Raw genomic sequence first — 11,052 nt, 5'->3', positions numbered from 1 at the left:
ATGAGTAGTGAGGATAATAATGCTTTGTGTCACATGACCCGGGCTGTGAGGTGTCACATGACCCGGGCTGTGAGGGTCCTGGTTGTAAATGATGACCTGAGAGGGTTGACCTTCCACTGTGACCGTGACCTTTGACTGATTAAACAGCCAGCAGGCTGTAATGTGATATAAAGGATATTTACAGCTGTCAGTGTGTTATCACTCTGACACACAATCAAGCAGACTGGTGATGACAATACAGTAGTGGACGGGAGGGGGGGGGGTGGGGGGGGGGGGGGGGTGGAGTAATTGATTAGGGGAGTGGTTAGGGAGGGGTTGAATGAATTAACCCATTGTTAACCTATTCAATACTGGAACGCATATGACATTGTGTGACATTTTAGATTATTATTTGTATAGCTATAACCACTATTCTATACTTTGGGCTATTCAAAAATAGCAGATCTACAAGCTCATTTATAGATATAGCTATTTTCTATAAACTTTTTTAAAGCGAACATTTTTAATTTTTAACTCAAATCTTTGCTTCTGGGGGGATTCTACAACAACAGTTTTTTTAAGCATTGCGTTGCGTCTAAAACAGTTTTCTTTTGTTTTACTTTAACACACAGTGCATGGTACAACGTTTGGGCCAGACATCAGGTCAGCTGATGTGTGACGTTATCTACAGTATAGCTGTAGGTCACAACACGGTAACCACGGTGACATGTGTGAGTGATTACCATTGAGGAGATCCCACCACGTTTACTTCCACTTGAACTATCTCTAACCCTTTTACTTTCACAGTAAGCATGCACGCACACGCACGCGCACACGCACGCGCACATGCACATGCACATGCACACGATTGCATTAAGTTTGAACTTCTTTAATTTCTGTCCTTCCTGACATGTATTACATCTATATACTGTTTCACTAAACCCACAGGATGCAAACAATCTCCATTAAACACACACACACACACACACACACATGGCAATGCATCTGTCAGTGTCCCAACGATTATGTAAAGGGATAATCTGGAGGGGAATGAATGCAGTGATTTGTTCTCTCTCTCACACACGCACGCACGCACGCACGCACGCACGCGCGCACACACACACACACACACACACACACACACACAGAGTACAGTAAATAAGTTGCTGACAGTCATCATTGTGATGCCATACACACAGCTGTCATCAACGGTTCAGTCATAATGCTGTTATTACATCATATTTGATCCAATCACAAGACAGTTATGCTAATAGACCGGTGTTTTTTAGTTTACAACATTTTGTTCTGAATTATTATTAAAAAAAAACCCCCAAAGATCTAGATGTTTCATGAAGTAAAAACAAATTCGATTATTTTCCAAAATAATTTCATAGATAAAATACATAAAAAATCTAAGAAATTCCATAAATTATATTTAAAAATATACTTTTAAAGAAGTGGCAATAGCAAATGTACAAGATCACAGGCTGTTTTTCATCACCGTTCTGCCATTTTCAATGCTGTCCGTGTTCCTATAGGCTACAAGCATGTCCTTGATCAAAGATAGTTCAGTCTGATAACTAACACATAGATTGAGAACATTTTATTTTATCAAATGCAAATAGGAGTGTGAATATTATGTTTGATCTTGGCGTTCAGGCTCTGCTATACATTACTCCCTGCTCAGCACATTAGAGAACCCCCCCCCCCCCCAGCCCCCAGGGGAAAACAGAAACCTTGGTCAAAGCAGAGCCTACTGGTGATGCTGCAACCAAAGCACAATGTACAGATATATATGTGTATATTATACTCAGACTGATTATATATGGTTCTTGGTTTACCTGAGACACTACACTGTCTCTGTATTCTATGATCCTATAGTTTACTGAGACACTACACTGTCTCTGTATTCTATGATCCTATAGTTTACTGAGACACTACACTGTCTCTCTGTATTCTATGATCCTATAGTTTACTGAGACACTACACTGTCTCTGTATTCTATGATCCTATAGTTTACTGAGACACTACACTGTCTCTGTATTCTATGATCCTATAGTTTACTGAGACACTACACTGTCTCTGTATTCTATGATCCTATAGTTTACTGAGACACTACACTGTCTCTCTGTATTCTATGATCCTATAGTTTACTGAGACACTACACTGTCTCTCTGTATTCTATGATCCTATAGTTAACTGAGACACTACACTGTCTCTCTGTATTCTATGATCCTATAGTTTACTGAGACACTACACTGTCTCTGTATTCTATGATCCTATAGTTTACTGAGACACTACACTGTCTCTCTGTATTCTATGATCCTATAGTTAACTGAGACACTACACTGTCTCTATGTATTCTATGATCCTATAGTTTACCTGAGACACTACACTGTCTCTGTATTCTATGATCCTATAGTTTACTGAGACACTACACTGTCTCTGTATTCTATGATCCTATAGTTTACTGAGACACTACACTGTCTCTGTATTCTATGATCCTATAGTTTACTGAGACACTACACTGTCTCTATGTATTCTATGATCCTATAGTTTACTGAGACACTACACTGTCTCTCTGTATTCTATGATCCTATAGTTTACCTGAGACACTACACTGTCTCTGTATTCTATGATCCTATAGTTTACTGAGACACTACACTGTCTCTGTATTCTATGATCCTATAGTTTACTGAGACACTACACTGTCTCTGTATTCTATGATCCTATAGTTTACTGAGACACTACACTGTCTCTATGTATTCTATGATCCTATAGTTTACCTGAGACACTACACTGTCTCTGTATTCTATGATCCTATAGTTTACTGAGACACTACACTGTCTCTGTATTCTATGATCCTATAGTTTACTGAGACACTACACTGTCTCTGTATTCTATGATCCTATAGTTTACTGAGACACTACACTGTCTCTGTATTCTATGATCCTATAGTTTACTGAGACACTACACTGTCTCTGTATTCTATGATCCTATAGTTAACTGAGACACTACACTGTCTCTCTGTATTCTATGATCCTATAGTTTACTGAGACACTACACTGTCTCTGTATTCTATGATCCTATAGTTTACTGAGACACTACACTGTCTCTGTATTCTATGATCCTATAGTTTACTGAGACACTACACTGTCTCTGTATTCTATGATCCTATAGTTTACTGAGACACTACACTGTCTCTCTGTATTCTATGATCCTATAGTTAACTGAGACACTACACTGTCTCTCTGTATTCTATGATCCTATAGTTTACTGAGACACTACACTGTCTCTGTATTCTATGATCCTATAGTTTACTGAGACACTACACTGTCTCTCTGTATTCTATGATCCTATAGTTAACTGAGACACTACACTGTCTCTATGTATTCTATGATCCTATAGTTTACCTGAGACACTACACTGTCTCTGTATTCTATGATCCTATAGTTTACTGAGACACTACACTGTCTCTGTATTCTATGATCCTATAGTTTACTGAGACACTACACTGTCTCTGTATTCTATGATCCTATAGTTTACTGAGACACTACACTGTCTCTATGTATTCTATGATCCTATAGTTTACTGAGACACTACACTGTCTCTCTGTATTCTATGATCCTATAGTTTACCTGAGACACTACACTGTCTCTGTATTCTATGATCCTATAGTTTACTGAGACACTACACTGTCTCTGTATTCTATGATCCTATAGTTTACTGAGACACTACACTGTCTCTGTATTCTATGATCCTATAGTTTACTGAGACACTACACTGTCTCTATGTATTCTATGATCCTATAGTTTACCTGAGACACTACACTGTCTCTGTATTCTATGATCCTATAGTTTACTGAGACACTACACTGTCTCTGTATTCTATGATCCTATAGTTTACTGAGACACTACACTGTCTCTGTATTCTATGATCCTATAGTTTACTGAGACACTACACTGTCTCTGTATTCTATGATCCTATAGTTTACTGAGACACTACACTGTCTCTGTATTCTATGATCCTATAGTTAACTGAGACACTACACTGTCTCTCTGTATTCTATGATCCTATAGTTAACTGAGACACTACACTGTCTCTGTATTCTATGATCCTATAGTTTACTGAGACACTACACTGTCTCTGTATTCTATGATCCTATAGTTAACTGAGACACTACACTGTCTCTATGTATTCTATGATCCTATAGTTAACTGAGACACTACACTGTCTCTGTATTCTATGATCCTATAGTTTACTGAGACACTACACTGTCTCTATGTATTCTATGATCCTATAGTTAACTGAGACACTACACTGTCTCTATGTATTCTATGATCCTATAGTTAACTGAGACACTACACTGTCTCTGTATTCTATGATCCTATAGTTTACTGAGACACTACACTGTCTCTGTATTCTATGATCCTATAGTTTACTGAGACACTACACTGTCTCTGTATTCTATGATCCTATAGTTTACTGAGACACTACACTGTCTCTCTGTATTCTATGATCCTATAGTTTACTGAGACACTACACTGTCTCTATGTATTCTATGATCCTATAGTTTACTGAGACACTACACTGTCTCTCTGTATTATATGATCCTATAGTTTACTGAGACACTACACTGTCTCTCTGTATTCTATGATCCTATAGTTTACTGAGACACTACACTGTCTCTATGTATTCTATGATCCTATAGTTTACTGAGACACTACACTGTCTCTCTGTATTCTATGATCCTATAGTTTACTGAGACACTACACTGTCTCTCTGTATTCTATGATCCTATAGTTAACTGAGACACTACACTGTCTCTCTGTATTCTATGATCCTATAGTTTACTGAGACACTACACTGTCTCTGTATTCTATGATCCTATAGTTTACTGAGACACTACACTGTCTCTCTGTATTCTATGATCCTATAGTTAACTGAGACACTACACTGTCTCTATGTATTCTATGATCCTATAGTTTACCTGAGACACTACACTGTCTCTGTATTCTATGATCCTATAGTTTACTGAGACACTACACTGTCTCTGTATTCTATGATCCTATAGTTTACTGAGACACTACACTGTCTCTGTATTCTATGATCCTATAGTTTACTGAGACACTACACTGTCTCTATGTATTCTATGATCCTATAGTTTACTGAGACACTACACTGTCTCTCTGTATTCTATGATCCTATAGTTTACCTGAGACACTACACTGTCTCTGTATTCTATGATCCTATAGTTTACTGAGACACTACACTGTCTCTGTATTCTATGATCCTATAGTTTACTGAGACACTACACTGTCTCTGTATTCTATGATCCTATAGTTTACTGAGACACTACACTGTCTCTATGTATTCTATGATCCTATAGTTTACCTGAGACACTACACTGTCTCTGTATTCTATGATCCTATAGTTTACTGAGACACTACACTGTCTCTGTATTCTATGATCCTATAGTTTACTGAGACACTACACTGTCTCTGTATTCTATGATCCTATAGTTTACTGAGACACTACACTGTCTCTGTATTCTATGATCCTATAGTTTACTGAGACACTACACTGTCTCTGTATTCTATGATCCTATAGTTAACTGAGACACTACACTGTCTCTCTGTATTCTATGATCCTATAGTTTACTGAGACACTACACTGTCTCTGTATTCTATGATCCTATAGTTTACTGAGACACTACACTGTCTCTGTATTCTATGATCCTATAGTTTACTGAGACACTACACTGTCTCTGTATTCTATGATCCTATAGTTTACTGAGACACTACACTGTCTCTCTGTATTCTATGATCCTATAGTTAACTGAGACACTACACTGTCTCTCTGTATTCTATGATCCTATAGTTTACTGAGACACTACACTGTCTCTGTATTCTATGATCCTATAGTTTACTGAGACACTACACTGTCTCTCTGTATTCTATGATCCTATAGTTAACTGAGACACTACACTGTCTCTATGTATTCTATGATCCTATAGTTTACCTGAGACACTACACTGTCTCTGTATTCTATGATCCTATAGTTTACTGAGACACTACACTGTCTCTGTATTCTATGATCCTATAGTTTACTGAGACACTACACTGTCTCTGTATTCTATGATCCTATAGTTTACTGAGACACTACACTGTCTCTATGTATTCTATGATCCTATAGTTTACTGAGACACTACACTGTCTCTCTGTATTCTATGATCCTATAGTTTACCTGAGACACTACACTGTCTCTGTATTCTATGATCCTATAGTTTACTGAGACACTACACTGTCTCTGTATTCTATGATCCTATAGTTTACTGAGACACTACACTGTCTCTGTATTCTATGATCCTATAGTTTACTGAGACACTACACTGTCTCTATGTATTCTATGATCCTATAGTTTACCTGAGACACTACACTGTCTCTGTATTCTATGATCCTATAGTTTACTGAGACACTACACTGTCTCTGTATTCTATGATCCTATAGTTTACTGAGACACTACACTGTCTCTGTATTCTATGATCCTATAGTTTACTGAGACACTACACTGTCTCTGTATTCTATGATCCTATAGTTTACTGAGACACTACACTGTCTCTGTATTCTATGATCCTATAGTTAACTGAGACACTACACTGTCTCTCTGTATTCTATGATCCTATAGTTAACTGAGACACTACACTGTCTCTGTATTCTATGATCCTATAGTTTACTGAGACACTACACTGTCTCTGTATTCTATGATCCTATAGTTAACTGAGACACTACACTGTCTCTATGTATTCTATGATCCTATAGTTAACTGAGACACTACACTGTCTCTGTATTCTATGATCCTATAGTTTACTGAGACACTACACTGTCTCTATGTATTCTATGATCCTATAGTTAACTGAGACACTACACTGTCTCTATGTATTCTATGATCCTATAGTTAACTGAGACACTACACTGTCTCTGTATTCTATGATCCTATAGTTTACTGAGACACTACACTGTCTCTGTATTCTATGATCCTATAGTTTACTGAGACACTACACTGTCTCTGTATTCTATGATCCTATAGTTTACTGAGACACTACACTGTCTCTCTGTATTCTATGATCCTATAGTTTACTGAGACACTACACTGTCTCTATGTATTCTATGATCCTATAGTTTACTGAGACACTACACTGTCTCTCTGTATTATATGATCCTATAGTTTACTGAGACACTACACTGTCTCTCTGTATTCTATGATCCTATAGTTTACTGAGACACTACACTGTCTCTATGTATTCTATGATCCTATAGTTTACTGAGACACTACACTGTCTCTCTGTATTCTATGTGTTTACCTTGTTTACCGTAAGACACTCTGGATAAAGACTGATAAATGACATTGTAAACTGTAACATTCAGCGTTGCACTGACATCAAGAGGAAGTTGATTGAGGTGAGCTTATAAGGGATAGTTCACCCAACAAATGATTACACACTCCATGAAGCCTTGAATTCAAGGAGATGTTTTAGTTTTTGTCACACATTGCTGAGACAATAATTTGATGACCGGTGGCGGCTCCGGTAGGAGACACAAAGAGTCAACTTTATAGCGGAGACATTAGCATCTTTCCGCTGGTCATCAAATTATTGTCTCAGGAATGCGACAAAAAAACACAAAAATCATGGGGTTTGTATTTGATAGAAAATAAGATTTGTTTTGGGGTGAACTATCCATTTAAATACACCTCCATTAGGGTACATAGATGGCACATGCGTGTGACTATGCATCATTAATACAAAACCTGTGTGTATCTGAGGTCTCTCTGCGTGGTCAGGTAGTGATATTAGATGTGCTTTCATTAGACCCTCGGGGACCCCCTCATCAGAGATGGGGGTCCCCGAGGGGGGGGTCGAATCAATTTAGTGGGAGGTCACAGCATCAGCAGGGAAGGAGCTGGTATTGATTTGACCGTTAACGCGACTGATATACACACACACACCCATGTGTGTGCGTGTGTGCGTGCGTGCGTGCGTGCGTGCGTGCGTGCGCGCGCGCGTGCGTGCGTGCGTGCGTGCGTGCGTGCGTGCGTGCGTGCGTGCGTGCGTGCGTGCGTGCGTGCGTGCGTGCGTGTGTGTGTGTGAGAAATCACAGTGTGAACTAATGAAGGAAAGAGAGAGACAGAGACAGAGACAGACACAGACACAGACAGAGACATTCAGTGGTGGCCCCCTGGTTGCAGCTGAGGGCCCGAGTTTGTCTGTGTGCCAATACCTGTCTGTCTGTCTGTCTGTCTGTCTGCCTGCCAAGACCCGTCTCTCTGCCAAGACCTGCCAGCTCACTACGGCATGAATGGAAAAGTACCAGCATTCACTGTGTGAGAGTGTGTGTGTATGTGTGTGTATGTGTGTGTATGTGTGTGTGCGTGCGTTCGTGCATGTGTACACGGGCGTGCGTGTGTGTGTGCGTGCGTGCCTACGTGTGCGTGCGTGCATGTGTGTGTGTGTGTGTGTGTGCGTGCACGTAGACCAGACAGTATTTTCACTAGTGGTGGTCTTGGTGTTGGAGCACCATGGTTGGTCTCCAGGCCACATCATGGACAGATGATCAGGAGAAATGTGTGTCTCTGTCTCTTTGTTCCAGACTCCCCCCCCCTGCATGCCGCCTCTCCCCTCTCCCCCCGCATGCCTCCCCGCTCCCCCCGCATGCCGCCTGCCCACAGACCCATGATAGTGTCTGTCACCCTGTTGTCACCCTCCTTCCTTCCAGGGTCTGCGTGCCAGCACTGTTCGTTCTCTGGCCTGGCCCGGCCAGCATGGGCTCAGTCAGTCAAACCCCCCTTTTAAAGATTCCTTTTTTTGGGGGTGGCTTTTTATGCCCCTTATTACTTTTAGAGAGGGATAGGGACAGTAGGCTGACAGGAAATGGGGAGAAAGATGGGGGGGGGGGGGGGTGACACGTCGGGAACGGGACTCGAACCCACGACACGCTGTCAGGCTGGCATTGCAGCCTAGGGTGCCTGGACCGTCACGCTATACGGCCCAGGCCAGTTAAACCCCCTTCTAGCCTCCTAGATCTTCACCCATGCGTGGACAAATCTTGGATAAACAGCAGCGTTCCAATCTCCACATTGTGAGCTATTTTTGGCAAAGAGATTTAGTGTAGAGGAAAGGAACAAAGGATGCATGGGGCCCATGTAGAGACGCCTTGTTGAGCTGATGAGGGGGGGATCAATCAATGACAGGCGACACATCTTACAAGTTCAAACAGTTCATATACATAAACTGATTTTTTCTCTGTCTGCAGTCTACACGTAATCTCTAGTAGGCTCAGTGGTGGAAAGTAACTAAGTACATTTACTCAAGTACTGTACTTAGTAACATTTTGAAATATTTGTACTTTACTTGAGTATTTCCAATTTCCAATACTTTTACTTCTACTCCACTACATCTCAGAGGCCAATATTGTACTTTTACTCCACTACAATTATTTGAAAACTTTAGTTACTAGTTACTTTTCAGATTACATTAACCACTTTAGCCCTATTTTATACCTAGGCTATTTGAAAATAGCAGATCTACAAGCCACAACGCGTCGCATCGCGACGCGTTGTGAGCTTGTAGATCTGCTATTTTCAAATATTTAAGTACTTTTACTTTTGGTACTTTAAGTACATTTTGATACCAATACTTTTGTACTTTTACTCAAGTAAATTTTGAATTCTGAACTTTTACTTGTAACAGAGTATTTCTATTTTGCAGTATTAGTACTTTTACTTAAGTAAAGAATTTGAGTACTTTTTCCACCACTGAGTAGGCTATATAGAAACCTACATACTTCATTGGCTGCTGCAGTTCGTTGGAGCGAGCTGTATCGCGGCCGCCATATTAGAGGGGGGAACGCTTCCGGACTGCTGGCCAATCACAGCGCATCTTTCCTGGGACTTGTCAGAATCTAGTTGTATAAAACTATAACGGGATATTTTTTATACAACTAGATTCTACCAAGTCTCTGAAAAAATACACGCTGCGATTGGCCAGTAAGCGTTCAGGAAGCGGGCCTCCTCTAATATGGCGCCGCGATACAGACGCCCAAGAGCCGGAGGAGGCGTCTACCTTTATATGCCTACGCAGGTTTAATGCAGGTAATCAGTGTGTTGCCAGATATTAAAAAATCACACCCTGTGTGAAGTGGGCGGTGTCTTGCTAGCTAATCACAATACTGAATGGAGTCAACCAATCATGTACAAAAGATAAATACATTTATTGAAACACTCTTTATGATGGACGAAACCATAACTTTACAAAAACCGTTTTTTGTAAAGTTATGGTTGCTTATATAGGGCTATGCACATGTGTCATGTGACACTGGCCAATCACAGTCCTGAATAGATTGTGATTGGCCAATCACAGCGCAGGATAATTGTACAAATTTCCAAACCTCACTTTTAGGGCCGGTTTCACTGCCCAAGATATTTGTACATTTTTCCAAATCTCACTTATAGGGGCGGTTTCACCGCCCAAAAAAAAAAAAAGAAACAAGCGGCCAGGTCTATGAGAACAAGCCCAAAAGAGGCAACTATAGGCTCAGTTTTACCACTTCACATCGGCTATTTGAAAACAGCAGATCAACAAGCTCACAATGTGTCACGTCACGACACGTCGGGAGCTTGTAATATTTTTGTGATTATTCTATTGATAACTTTTCCGATTAAAGGTAGGGTAAGTGATTTGCAATTATTCAAATAATTGCAAAATGGGTCTATGTTCTGATAGTGCTCGTTACTATAGAGTGTCCTGTCCATATAAGGATTCTCCATGTCTCTCCAGCTCTTTATAAAACAGAAAATGCATTTTCGTTTCAGTTTCAGTTTCATTTCCAATTTTATCCAATCAGGACAGAGAACTCAATCAGGATATAGATTAAACAAGTGAAATTGGAAGTGATGACACTAAGAAATGAGCAGGCAAAATTTGAACTGGAACACTATAAAAATGAAGCTTAAAAATGGGTACTTTCTCCTGATTGGCTGAGATTTTGACACCTACCAGAAAATGTATTTTCTGTT

This window comes from Gymnoscopelus braueri (genome assembly GCF_963280865.1).
Source record: "Gymnoscopelus braueri genome assembly, chromosome: 15".
NCBI classification, from domain to species: domain Eukaryota; kingdom Metazoa; phylum Chordata; class Actinopteri; order Myctophiformes; family Myctophidae; genus Gymnoscopelus; species Gymnoscopelus braueri.
This window is presented reverse-complemented; position numbering follows the sequence as displayed.